We start from the raw sequence: 13,723 nt of genomic DNA, 5'->3' as shown, positions 1-13,723 counted from the left end.
TTGCTTCAATGAGCGTCAGATTCCACTGTAAAACTAAACTTGGCAGTCTCACAGCTCTGCAAAGCTGGACAACAAAACCTGTTTACAAACCCAACTGCCCTACTACTGTATGGATCAACTGAGCAAACTGCACAAATATATGCGCACAACATATATTTCTGTGTAATGCATATATGCAATACACGTGCATATTTCAATAAACTTTAATATTAGCTAAATGGTTTTAGCTATCTAAAAAATGCAGAAACCAAGGCGTTTTTCAAAAGACATATATATTTTTAGTTAGATCAGAAACAATAGATCCCTTGTTTCATAACTCATCATTTTATTCCTTTGATGTGAGTAGAAAAGTAGAATTAGATTTGTGGTATAAAGACAAACCTTTGAATACTTAGATGGATAATGAAAATCACCTATTATGAAACTTCTAACCAGCATTTCTGACCCTTGTAGTTCAAATAATAATAGATTAATTAACTGGTGATAAGTTGTGAATGAAATAAAATTGCATCTTATATATAGCTTTGTTTTAGAAAAAAAAATTGATATAGCAGAGCAAAAAGATTTTTACAAAAAATACACAGGCAGCATTTTCTATCTTTTCAAAACATATGAAATAATGAAAAAATATAACATTTAAAGATGTTAATATATGTAAAACCATCTCCTAGGAAGACTATGATATAGTCTTCATTAAATGGTAACAAAATCACAAGAAAACTCAAACTATAATAAAATTAGAGTTGAGAACTTTTATGCAAACATGGAGGCCAGGTTGGCAAATCTGTTCATTGCTTTGAATATTAGACTGCTGTTAAAATTGTTCCCTGGCATATAAAAATATGTGACCAGTAGAATTGAATGGAAAATTTTATTCTTTCCAAAATAGAAAGTATGTTAATATAATGAGATGGAACTTTGACCTTGATATTGGTCATACTATTTTAAAAGTCTAGTAACTTTAAAACATGACAATCATTTATTTGTCTTACAAATTTGCATTTAATGCTTGATTCATGAAAATGACTTTAGGCTATTCCACATGCTATTGACAGTAGCAACTTTGAGTTGCAGAATCCACAGGTAAGAGAGGTTACATATATGCATGGCCAGGTGGTAACAGGATCTTGGCATATCGTGTTGCTCTGGTTTTCTCTTTGTAGCATGATGCCTGAGAGATAAGAGTAAGTACTCTAGACAAGGGAACCCCCCTCAATATATGTTTCCATTCTAGTTAAATAAGGTTCTAATCTAAATCTCCAGGGTCTCAATTCTGTCACACGTAATTAACCCAAACAAATCTCTAATCTGCTAAAATACAAGGTAAAATAAACTGTCTCAACCCAGATAAAAGAAGTTTCTATATTTTTTGTTACTAGTCTACTCAAAGACAAGAATTGCTGCACAGAGTTCACATATTTTGTTGAAAATATGTAAATGATAAATCAGACAACATTTGATTTTAAGGAATAAAGGAAATGCCAAATGTTAAACATAGGAGAAATCCAAATATGCTGATGATTTACTAGTTATGTTTATCTCAACTGAACCTCACAGAAAATGTGTGGGACATATCGTAAAACTAAGTTAAAAAAGATTATCAACTTGCACATAGTCACCCATAAGAGTCAGTTTAAAACCAGATTTTCAATCATGTTGCAACCAACTATCACACTCTGTAGTATCTTTTCTAAATCTTTGATAGTTTAATTGAAATTCCAGTGCTGAATTTCTGTGAGCCTTTTTGAATTTCAAATAAATAAATAAATAAATAAGTTAGCAAAGGTAACTAATTCAACAACTTCAATATAGTTTCATTTTCTTATGAGAAAATGCCTTTTAAAGGATATTTTTAATTGTGCTGATAATTTCCATTTCATGCAAGCTCATATCACACCAACTGAACTTTTCTCCAAGTAAAATATATTTCCATATGGACAAGTTCGCAACTTTTAAGAAACTTTAGGCTCACTTGCCATTTATTTATAAATCTTAGATTTTGAACTTTCTAATTCTGATTATTTAATTTTTAAATAACTTATTTAATTGAGATAACATCAGTTTATATCTTGTGTTTTAGGGATATGATTTGACACATCTAGTAGTTATATTTCCTTCTTTCTTTCTTTCTTTCTTTCTTTCTTTCTTTCTTTCTTTCTTTCTTTCTTTCTTTCTTTCTTCTTATTTTTATCATACATAGTGCTAGGCACTCATGACAACAATACACTGCAAATTTTAGCTTTTTTTTGTGAAGAAAAAGTCTGTGCTGTTACTAAGAGGAGTGCTTAAGACTTCTAATTCTAGGCAAATTGTTATTTCTATGGCATTGCAATATTTCATCGAATGAGCAAGCAAAAAAGTATATACTGAACGAAGCAGACTCTGCCTTAAATATGAAAAATAACACTAAAGTTCTATTAAACTATACATTGATAAATGAATTTCACTGATATGTATGTTATATAGTATTGATTACATAACTATATATAGCATATCTATTATATTGAGACCTCAGTCACAGTCCAACCTAAGTAAGTCAAAATATGTTTCCATCTGTGGGCATTAGACACCATGTAATAAGATAGCTGCTTTCAAATTTACAACTCTTGGAGACATATGTAATAGATATACCCAATACAAAAATTAAAAGTTGGAAAGAAACTGGGTATAATAGGTTCAAACTCTATATTCAGCAATGAAATATTCATTAACTTTGCATTGTAAGGACAATCATCTGTTCCTTGATGGTCTATCCTTTGTAATGCCCTCCACAAAAAAAGCAAATTTCCTGGTATGATGAGTAACATGAGCTAAGATATCTGCATTTGTGACTTTTCTTCTCAAGCAATTATTCACTGTATCACTGTCATCCCATTGTTCATTGATTTGCTAAAGCGGGCACCAGTAATGTCTCCATTGTGAGACTTGTTACAGTTTTGGCATATCGAATATGCCATGGGTAGCTTGCCAGGCTCTGCCATACGGGCAAGATATTCTCGATAGCGTATCGGGCTCTATGGGAGGAGGAATTGAACCCATGTCCGCTGTGTGCAAGGCAAACGTCCTACTCGCTGGACTATCACTTTAGCTCATTTTTATTATTTTATAATTTTATCCTTTCTGGTTTTGTCAGTTCAAGTTGAAAAAGATGTTCTGTTAGCATAACTGTGTCTAGAGTTATGTTGGTATACAAATATACCAACCTGTATACCAACAACTTTGTTGGTATCTCCCTGTTGCATGAAGGCTCATGCCACTTGAGAAGAGATTCCTTTACAGATCATTTCTGAGAACTGTTTCTCTAACCCTAAATTCTCCTTGGATTATAGATTCTATCTACAATCACACATCTACATATATGTAACAATATTTTGTCAATTGACATCTTGACCTAGTTTTAGATATGCTGTCTGCTCCTCCCAGATGGGAGTATAAAAGGAAGCCCCCATAGCCATGCTGTTTTCACTTGGGGCACCCCAAAGGGGGGTGAATGAGAACCCTCCCCACCCCAAGGGACCAAGACCCGGCAGACAACCTCCACTACCCAACCTCCGCCATGCTCTAGGCTGCTTTCTGGATGGTCTGGCCAAACCTGACGCATGAATAAAGTCTCACAGAACCCAGATAATGTGGAACTTTGTGACCTTGGACTCTGGACTCAACGGGACCCGGAAGCAGAGATCTTCTTCCTGCTATCCGCCAATATCCTCTGCTGACCCAGGGATCACACCCATAAACTACACCCTGCCAGCACCAAATAATCTCATTGGCCACCCTCCATATCTCAAGGCTGCTCCTCCCAGATGGAAGTATAAAATGAGGCCTCCATAGCCATGCTACCGGACTCTGCACAAGGCTGTTTTCACTGAGGGGTGCCCCAGAGGGGGTGGGTGGGAATCCTCCGCACACCAAGGGACCAGCCCTAGCAGCTGAACCCTCCACTACCTAATTGCCACCGGGCTCCAGGCCACTTTCTGGACCACATGGCCACATATATATATAAACACCTCTTAGAGAGTCTGGCAAGCTACCGAGAGTTTCCTACCCGCAAAGGCAGAGCCTGGCAAGCTACCCGTGGCGTATTTGGTATGCCCAAAACAGTAGTGATAGGTCTCATTCCCCTGACACTGAAAGTGCCTCCAGTCAATGGGAAAGATGAGTAAGGCTGGGAGGAATAGAAATGTTACTGGTGTCTATTCGAGTAAATCAACAAACAACAGGATGACAGTGATACAGTGATACAGCTTATCTGAATAAAGTGATCATATTCTAAATAATCAGATACTAATTCCTTTTAAATAAAATAACAGATTTCTTAATTTATCATTTATTTTTCATTTTACGCTAAGAAATAAATCAGAGTAAAACTAATTACATAATCCATACTTCCCTTTGACAATTGTTCAGCAATTGATATGATTTTTATACCTGTGTTATCTATAGTAAGTTTTTCATTCACAATTGCATTTTTTAACTACTATTTTAATTTTTACATGACACTCCGTTTCTTTTTGTGTCTACTGTCCTTAGATGAACATTCTAGCCATCAAATTAGAATTAATTTTAATTACTTATACTTGTTTTCATATACCATGATACTATTTCCAAGAAGGTAACATTATAAAGTTTTACAGGAAGTATAGATTTGTAAGGACATTATATAATGCAGATAATTCCTGTGAACTTTTTTATTTAACTTGTATATATTGTCAAAAACGCAACTTTATTGGATACTTTAATAACTACACTCACATAAGAAATGGCTGATGTCTATTAACATGACTTTTTCACTTACTAAAGCAAAAAAGTCACTTTTACTGATTAAATAAAATATTATTTTATGTAATTACAAATCCAATACATATATCAAAATTAAATATGCAGTTTGAATATATAGAATACTTTAAAAGACATCATCATTTTCATTTGACATTTAATACTCAATGTCATTTGGCATTTTATTATTTTTTACATATGTGCCTATCTTTTATAAAATTATGTGCTTCATTACAGCAGTGAAATCATTAGTTATTATAAATTTAACATTATTAAAAATTCAACTAGAATATTTATTGACCCTCATAATGTGGAAAGTCATTCACTCATACTTGAGAATATATAAAAATAAGTAAAACTAATTAAAGGAGGACTTATGTTTCTGGATAGACTGTAATATATCATAGCAAGTCAACCCTCATGAAGTACAAGTAGAAAAAATTATAATAGGTATATTCTAGCAAACATAAAATTGCTATGGAAGGAATAGAATTGCAGAGACAACATTTAAGAGGGAAGAATGCTTTTTTTCACAAGAACTTACAATCTTTCGCCATTTTCTTCTCTAGGATGATTTTCTGCTGTGCATACAGACTGAAGAGTTGGGATAACAAAGTGGACTGTAGAAAAAGTTCTGAGAAGTCAGTAGATTATTAATGTTTTTCAGGAAAGTATAAGATGCTTTTATTCAGAACACAAGTCTCTGACTTATTTGGAAGACTGATCTTCCAAACATGATTGAATAAAATTTCTAAAAATAAAAATGAGATTTTCTATAGTCACCTGATGCACAGGGATTACTCCTGCCTTTGCACTCAGGAATTACTCCTGGTGGTGCTTGGGGAATCATATCGGATGCTGGAATTTGAACTCTGATTGGCTTCGTGCAAGGCAAAACCCCTTCCCCCTGTACTATCATTCCAGCCTCCCTAGAGTGCTTTAATTCAAACATATTTTATCCGAGGAATTATGAATACAGGTTGAAAAGTTTTGGTAGAAAAGTAATAGGAGTAAATCAAGAACACACACATTTAAATTTAGATTGATTTTCTTTGTTGTTTTGTTGAGGTGGAAATAATGTATATTATTTGCACAAAACATGAACAAGTGTTTGGGGTTACACTGTTTGAAAATGAGAGTTTATTAAATATGGATAAGATTGATGAAAAGGTAGAAACTGATTAATAAAATAATGGTAAGATACAATATCAGAATATTAGCTGTGAACATGAGCTTATTATCGACCTGAATTTCTAGTCCTTTATGTTATAAAATTAAAAAATTATCATGTACTTATATAGAATTACTTTATTTTGCAGAATAAAAGTAGTGAACAGTAGTAAGCTATTCTCTCCCTCAGCTTTTAAAAGTTTCATTATGCCAAAAGGCGCCCCTCCTTGTTTTCTGTAGAGAACTGACAACTATTTGTATATAGACTAAAAGACGTTAAAATAAAAAGCATACTATTGGGCTGTGAAACTCACATAGAAACATATTACTTTCAATAAAATGAAACAATTATTTTATTGTTGACCCTTTTAATTTTATTATTATTCTTTTACTACTACTGTAATTTGTGTGTTTAAATCCTATTCTATACATATATAATAGGAAAATGCCTTAATCACTGCAATAACTATTAACATTATGGTTTCTATAAAAATCACTGTATTATTAAAGAACCAAAAATAAAATCTATTACACAAAAGTTAAATTATAAGGTATGGAGATAGAGTTCAAGGGTAATGGTGCTTATCTTGCATGAGATGGTGCTGATTTTGATATCAAGCATTGCATACAATGACCCAAGCTCCACTAAGAGTGATCCCTAAACACAGAGACTTAAAAAAGCACTGCTAGCTATGACCCATTAACCAAACATACACACACATACACACATACACACACACACTATTGGTTGAGCTTTTAATTGTAGAACTGCTACGTGATCTGTTTTGTGTTGACAGTTTGTATTTCTGATGTAGAGATGAAATCTTTGCTTATATAAAAATCCCAAATAATTAATACCAAAAAGGAAGTCTATGAAACTTCTAGAAGAATTTTAAAACATTTAAAACATAATTTAAATATTTTTTAAATTTTAAAATATTTCTTAAATTTAAATTAAAAAAATTCAAAATATGATTTCCTTTAAAATTTCTTTTAATGTTTCAGAAAACCATTTTAGTTACTTGAAATAATCTCTGTATATCAATGTTCAAATATTAAGATTAATATCTGGACAATATTCAATGATATAATTATAGTTTATATTGGTGAGAAACTTGTTATAGTTATTAAGATAAGATTTCAGTCATTACAACAAATTTGCATCTCATAAAATGGGTTTGGTATTGTTTTAATATATAGATGATTACAGCTGTACCAGCTAAATAAGAATGAATTTGGGTCTAATAAATCTTGGTGCATGAAGTCCTTAAATCTGGGATATTCTCATTAATTGTTATTTGACAAGTTGTCCTTTATTGAATTTGCCTTCTTGCTCTTTAGGCACATCACTGATTCTTATTTGGGTGCTCTCAAATTCATCTTATAGTTCTTTAATGTGGTATTCATTTATTTTCTGCCTTTCCATCTTTTGCTGTTTTCTAGAGGTCAACTACATTTCTTCTGGAGCACACTGATATTCTTCATCAGCTGCTGATACTCTGCTGCCAACCTCCACTGAGTTTTAAATTTTACCTACTGTACTTTTCAGTTCTGTTACTTCTGATTGTAATTTTCTCAGTCAGTCAGAGTCATCTCCAAGTCTTTGGGTTCAGCACAGGAAGCCTATGTGTGTGCATTGCAAAGAGAGATGAGTAGAACTGCGTATTGCCTCTTAGACAACTATATGGTTCAAAGTAAAAGCAGCTGCATGCAGAGTTCTGGGCACGGATTCTGATGTGGGTCTGAAGAGATAGCAAAAGTCAGGCATGGAGGCTCTTAGAATCCAGATGCAACTGAAAGAAATCAGTTTCCAGTTCCCAAAAGGCCTCATGAGTATCAGTGTTTAATAAATGGAGAAACTTATAGATTTAGTTGTTGATTCATGATAGCCAAGATTACAGAAAATGTGTTCTTTTTATTTTTTCCACTAGAGTCCTGAACTTCTGGTGATATGGGTCCAAGCTCACCTCAATGACGTTCTGTAGTAATAAGGATTATACCCAGTGATGCTCAGTGGGCCACATAATGCTGGGGATCAAATGTGGTATTTGGCAGATGACTCAGCATGAACTTCACAACTTGAGTTATTTCCATTGCTCCTGCAACTGCCTATTTCATTTTACATAGGTAAATATCCATCTTATGTTTTCAAGCCCATATGTTTTTGTATTAATTAGAATGTTGTACTATATTGCATTACATTATACAATCTTCAAATGTGAATCATTAAAATTCAGAATGTTTATATACTACATTAAGTTCATCACTAAATGGTCAGTGCAGTCTTTCACCATAAAATGGATCTTATTTATCAAATTTACCGACTTTCTTTCCACTTGCACCCCAATAACCACAAAATGGTCTCAGTCCATAAACCTATCTTTAATATATTTAAGTTATCCATTTCTTTAATTTTCTCCACATATAAAGAATACTACTCACCTAGAGGAAAGAAATAAATACTTCCATTTGAAATGGTGTGGGTAGACTTAGAAGATGGCATGCTTAAGTAATTATCTGATAGAGAAACAATGTAGGATTTCCTTCAACTTCAGTATATAAAGAATTTTTATATAAAACCTTTATAAATCACTATTCAGCCAGACATTAAATATTATTTTGTTTAAAGAAAACTAGGTTCATTTCTCTAGAGCACAATTAAGAGCATAAGTACATTATGAATATGAGTCTAAAATATTATGTATACATTTTTGGATGCAAGAATTTCCTCCCTAAATGTAGACCTGTTTTTAAAAGTATAGCTGTACTAAGCACAAGATGCCATAATACTAATGAATATAGCTAGGATTTGTGTGTATATATGTGTTTTATGTGTATGTAGAGGGGTGGGTGGGGGCTCTGTGGTCAGGGATCACTCCTAGAATAGATTAAGAAACCTTCTAGAAAGCTGGGGTTGAACCCAGGAGTCAGTGATCTTACTGGGTTGGCCGTGTGCAATACAAACTCGTTACTTGCTGAACCATCTACCTAGATCCTACTTTTTTTCCTTAACAACGAGTTTTCAACTAGCTTTCTTAAGCTAATTAAACAAGGAGAATTTGAGAGTTGAGAATTGTGATAGATTCTCTGTTAAATATACATTTCAGATAATACATGAGACCAAATTATTATTGGCTGGCTATTATGTAAAAAAAAGTGCATAATTTATGAAAGTGAAGGTAGTGTATAATAGTTTATTTTCCATCTAAAATATATTCTACGATGTGCAATAGTTCAATTTGCATAAATGTTTTTATTTTCTTAACTTTTATAGTACATTTATATCATTTTATTCATATATGTACATACATATACATATATACACCCCCAAAATAATTAATAATTGTGAGTAGAGGAAAATAAAAGTTGTGGTTTCAACAAATTTTATGTCTAATTTGTGTGTGTGTGCACGTGCATGTATGCTACAGACATACTGGGGTAGAAGTCAAAGATGACTCAGATCATACCGTGTGACATCAGCCTTATATATTAATAATTTATAGGTTGAAATAATCTGATAGTATTATCATGTGAACAGAAGACATGTTAGATACAGAGTTCATTATTGTACTGCTCTTGTTTTTAATTTATCTATTTCACTAATTGCTCCACTAAACTTTGGAAATGTGATATAATATCCTTCCAAGTTATAAACTATTTGAATTTGTGAGAATAATGATATTTATTAAATAAAGTTTATTTTAACTTGTTTTATATATATCACTGTCATTGTCATCCAGTTGCTCATTGATTTGCTCGAGCGGGTACCAGTAACGTCTCCATTATGAGACTTGTTACTGTTTTTGGCATATCGAATACAATACAGCCTGGGTAGCTTGCCAGGCTCTGCCTTGCGGGCGAGATACTCTTGCTGAGAGCTTGCCAAGCTCTCGAGAGGGCTGGAGGAATCAAATTCGTGTTGACAGTCTGAAAGGTGAATGCCTTACCCGCTGTGATATAGCATCAGCCCAAGAGAATAAGGTGAGACAGGAAAATTTAAGGAAAAAATAATTAAAAAGCATTTTGCTCTTCAATAGCAAGCTCAATGTTCTTATTTTAACAACCCATTAATTTCAGTTCATTAAAGGTTATTATGGTTCATTTAACTTTATATTATATGTTATGCAAAATATTTGTTATTCTAAGTTATTCTAAGATACATGGTCAAAAAATTACCAGAGGTAAAATATTGTTCATAGATTTAAAGTGTTTTAAGAATTTCGTAAAATTAAAACCAATAAAAAATAATTTGTATCGAATGAGCAAATATCTAATGATTAATTTTGATCTTTAAACTGAACAGTGGTAAAATAGAAGATCACAAATTTCATCATAAATTAATGAAGGAATAAAGTAATATATTTTTTTAAAAACCTGAGTTATTACAAGGTAAACAGTTTCTTCTATTTTTTAATTAACTGTCACTGTAGCACTGTCATCCCACTGTTCATCAATTTGTTCTAGTGGACACCAGTAACGTCTCCATTGTGAAACTTGCTGTTACTGTTTTTGGCATATCGGATACACTAAAGCTAGCTTTCCAGGCTCTGCCATGGGGGCGGGATACTCTAGGTAGCTTGCTGGGCTCTTCAAGACGGACAAAAGAATCGAACCCAGGTTGGCCATGTGCAAGACAAACACCCTACCCAATGTGCTATTGCTCCAGCCATTTTTTAATTAATTGATGACAGTGATACAGTGAATTAATTTTACCTATCTTCACATGTATAGTTTAAGTGTTTTTAAGTTTGGGGGTATGTATTATTGTGCTTGTGTATGTATAAATCCATTACTCCAAGTGGTAGTTTCTACATAATGAAATTAAATATGACAGAATCATTAAAAAGGCCAGCATGCATCATAATATGCTCTTCATATAGAAGGAACATTTCAAAATTTTAAAATTAAATTTTAAAAAATTAAAAAATTATAATTCTGTTAAGAAATCTGATAATTTGTGACTTTTATATCAGATTTTAATATTATACATATTATCATATTTACATAAAATGCATTTGTTATGTATAATTTAAAATATATGTGTTATTCATTGAATATTTAAACTATCAATTATTAAATATGTTAATTATTTTGTCCATAATTCTAAAAAATGTAAAATATATTACATATTTGTTTTAATTTTCTTATAGAGCAGAAAATTTGCTTGTATAAGTTTATAGGTATAGTATTGAAATACATCGATAATATTTTTAATAGAATTTAATCACCTTGTAAAACTTTTAAAATATCCTGACATAAAAGGTAATTTAGATATTCCTTTTATCTATGCCTTGTGTGCATAAGCACACATTTAATTTTTTCTGGGATTCTTTGTTAATAAAGTAGTCCTACATTGCTGTAACTATAATTAGCATAATATTTATTCTTGTAATATATTCAAAGTGTTATTTTGTAACTGTAATATATAGGTTACCTCAATATCCACTTGATCCTTTAGTGGAAAACTGGAAAATAAATCATTTTCTGTTCTCAAGATCTGTTTGCAGTTATTATTGAGCATAATTCAAATTCTCTCCATCACTTATATGCATTTAATTTTATGTTAAATAAGTAAAGCAATACATTAAACTGCTTTGCAAAATGAATATATTTCATTTTACTTAGTTTTTAACTTTTATTCTAATTTGTAGTTACTTATAAAATTTGATGACTACTTGAGTAATATATAATTATTTGCGATATATTTTATTTTATGAGGACTGGAGCAATAGCACAATTGGTAGGGCATTTGCCTTGCACGTGGCCAACTCAGATTCAATTCCTTTGTCCCTCTCCGAGTGCCTGGCAAGCTACCGAGAGTATCCTGCCCACACAACTGAGCTTGGCAAACTATCCATGGCATATTCCATATGGCAAAAACAGAAACAGTAACAAGTCTCACAATGGAGACATTACTGGTGCCTGCTTGAGCAAATCGATGAACAATGGGACAATAGTGCAACAGGATTTTATTTTATGAGCAACTTTTTCTTTTAGGAGGTTCACACTTTGCAGTGTTCATGTGTTTCTCCTTTCGTTGAACTCAAGTATCAATCCTAAAGGCAGGACTTAAGGAGATCGTATGGGATGCAAGGTATTAAACCCAAGATAGCTGCATGTTAGCCAAGTGCCTTACCTACTATATTGTCCCTAAGGCTACACTCTTTTCTTTAGTGCTATTTAATATATTTATCTGAAATAATATTGGTTTTACAAAAAAATACATTTGTAATTATTGTTATATTTTATACCTACATGGCTGTTTGAGTATAGTTACTGTTCTGCATTTTTAAGAGCAAATGGGAATAGAAATTGTACATTTTTTATCATGATAGATAGAAAATTTGGTCAAAATATTATAATTATTCTAACTTACAATGAAAAGATAAATGTTTGTCACCAGTTCACCTTTTGATCTGTTTTTTTTTAAATTTCTCTCTGTACTTTGTTATGCATTCAGTAAAGTTGGTTGGTGGAAAATATTGTTTATATTCAATGAGGCCTAAAATTTCTTAAATATCAACTAACATATTACATTGTTCCTTCAAAAAAAGCAAGGGAAACACTTTTGTTGAGATGCAAAACTACAGCTTCAGGGAGAAGCCTGTTGGTAGAGTAAGTAGGGCTTTTGCTTTACTTGAGGCTGATCCACGCTTGAACCCTGGCACTACATATGGTACTCAGACATCTCCCAACTTTGATCCCTGAGCAAAAGGCCAGGAGTAAGGACAGAGGTTTATAGGGTTTAGCCCCCAAAGAGAAACAAAAGACTAAGTAATTGGTTATTGATACAAAAAGTTACATAATGATCAATCAACATTTTATTCATATATTTATTTAGAAATTTTGGTGTCAATTCTGCCTACTTAATTCTATTGTTATACATATTTAGCAAGGTTATAAATTTAGATATCACTGTCGTCACTGTCATCCCCTTGCTCATCGATTTGCTCAAGCGGGAACCAGTAATGCCTCCATTGTGAGACTTGTTACTCTTTGTGGCATATTGAATACACCACGGGTAGCTTGCCAGGCTCTGCCATGTGGGCGAGATACTCTTGGTAGCTTGCCATGCTCTGTGAGAGGGGTGGAGGAATCGAACCCGGGTCGGCTGTGTGCAAGGCCTACCCACTGTGCTATCGATTGAGCCCATGTTAACGTATATAAAGTAAATTTTACATCTTACTTCCATTTCCGTCTAGTATTTGTCTTAATGACAATCAGAATATGGGTCAGTGTTAATAAAATCTATCCATGTTTTAAAATATTACTGAGATGAAGAAGTAAAACTTCCTATCATCTGTTCTGAAATAATCTAAGTAGACATTAAGTGTAGAGGCTGCCATGAATAATAATATCTATGGCATTCACTTGAAATAAATTTAACATGGGAAGTGATATTTTATTTATATTTTAAAACAGTATTTTGATGTGATTATTGTCGACCCTTATACTTGCACTTTTTTCTTATTCATTTCTATATCATTTACTTAAAACAGTGTTCCTCAATATTTTTCCAAAAGCGGTTCCTTAGGGCCTTGTCTCTTTCCTGTGTCCCTGTCCTGCTGATTGGCCCCTAGTCCTTTGCTGTGTTTCCTGTTTGCATATTTTTTAACCTGTGGCTGCCTTAGATATAGAGAGAATCCACAAGGAGAACCAGCTAACAATTGTTTTGTTCATATGAATCATGAGATCCTGGTCCATTAGACACAGAGTAATGTTGACTATAATGAAACTGAACCATGCCAAGCCTACAAATATGTTTCTTTGAGTTTGT

Source organism: Sorex araneus, chromosome 4 (assembly GCF_027595985.1).
Source record: "Sorex araneus isolate mSorAra2 chromosome 4, mSorAra2.pri, whole genome shotgun sequence".
In the NCBI taxonomy this organism is placed as follows: Eukaryota; Metazoa; Chordata; class Mammalia; order Eulipotyphla; family Soricidae; genus Sorex; species Sorex araneus.
The sequence above is the reverse complement of the archived record's forward strand: the minus strand, read 5'-3'. Positions refer to the sequence as shown.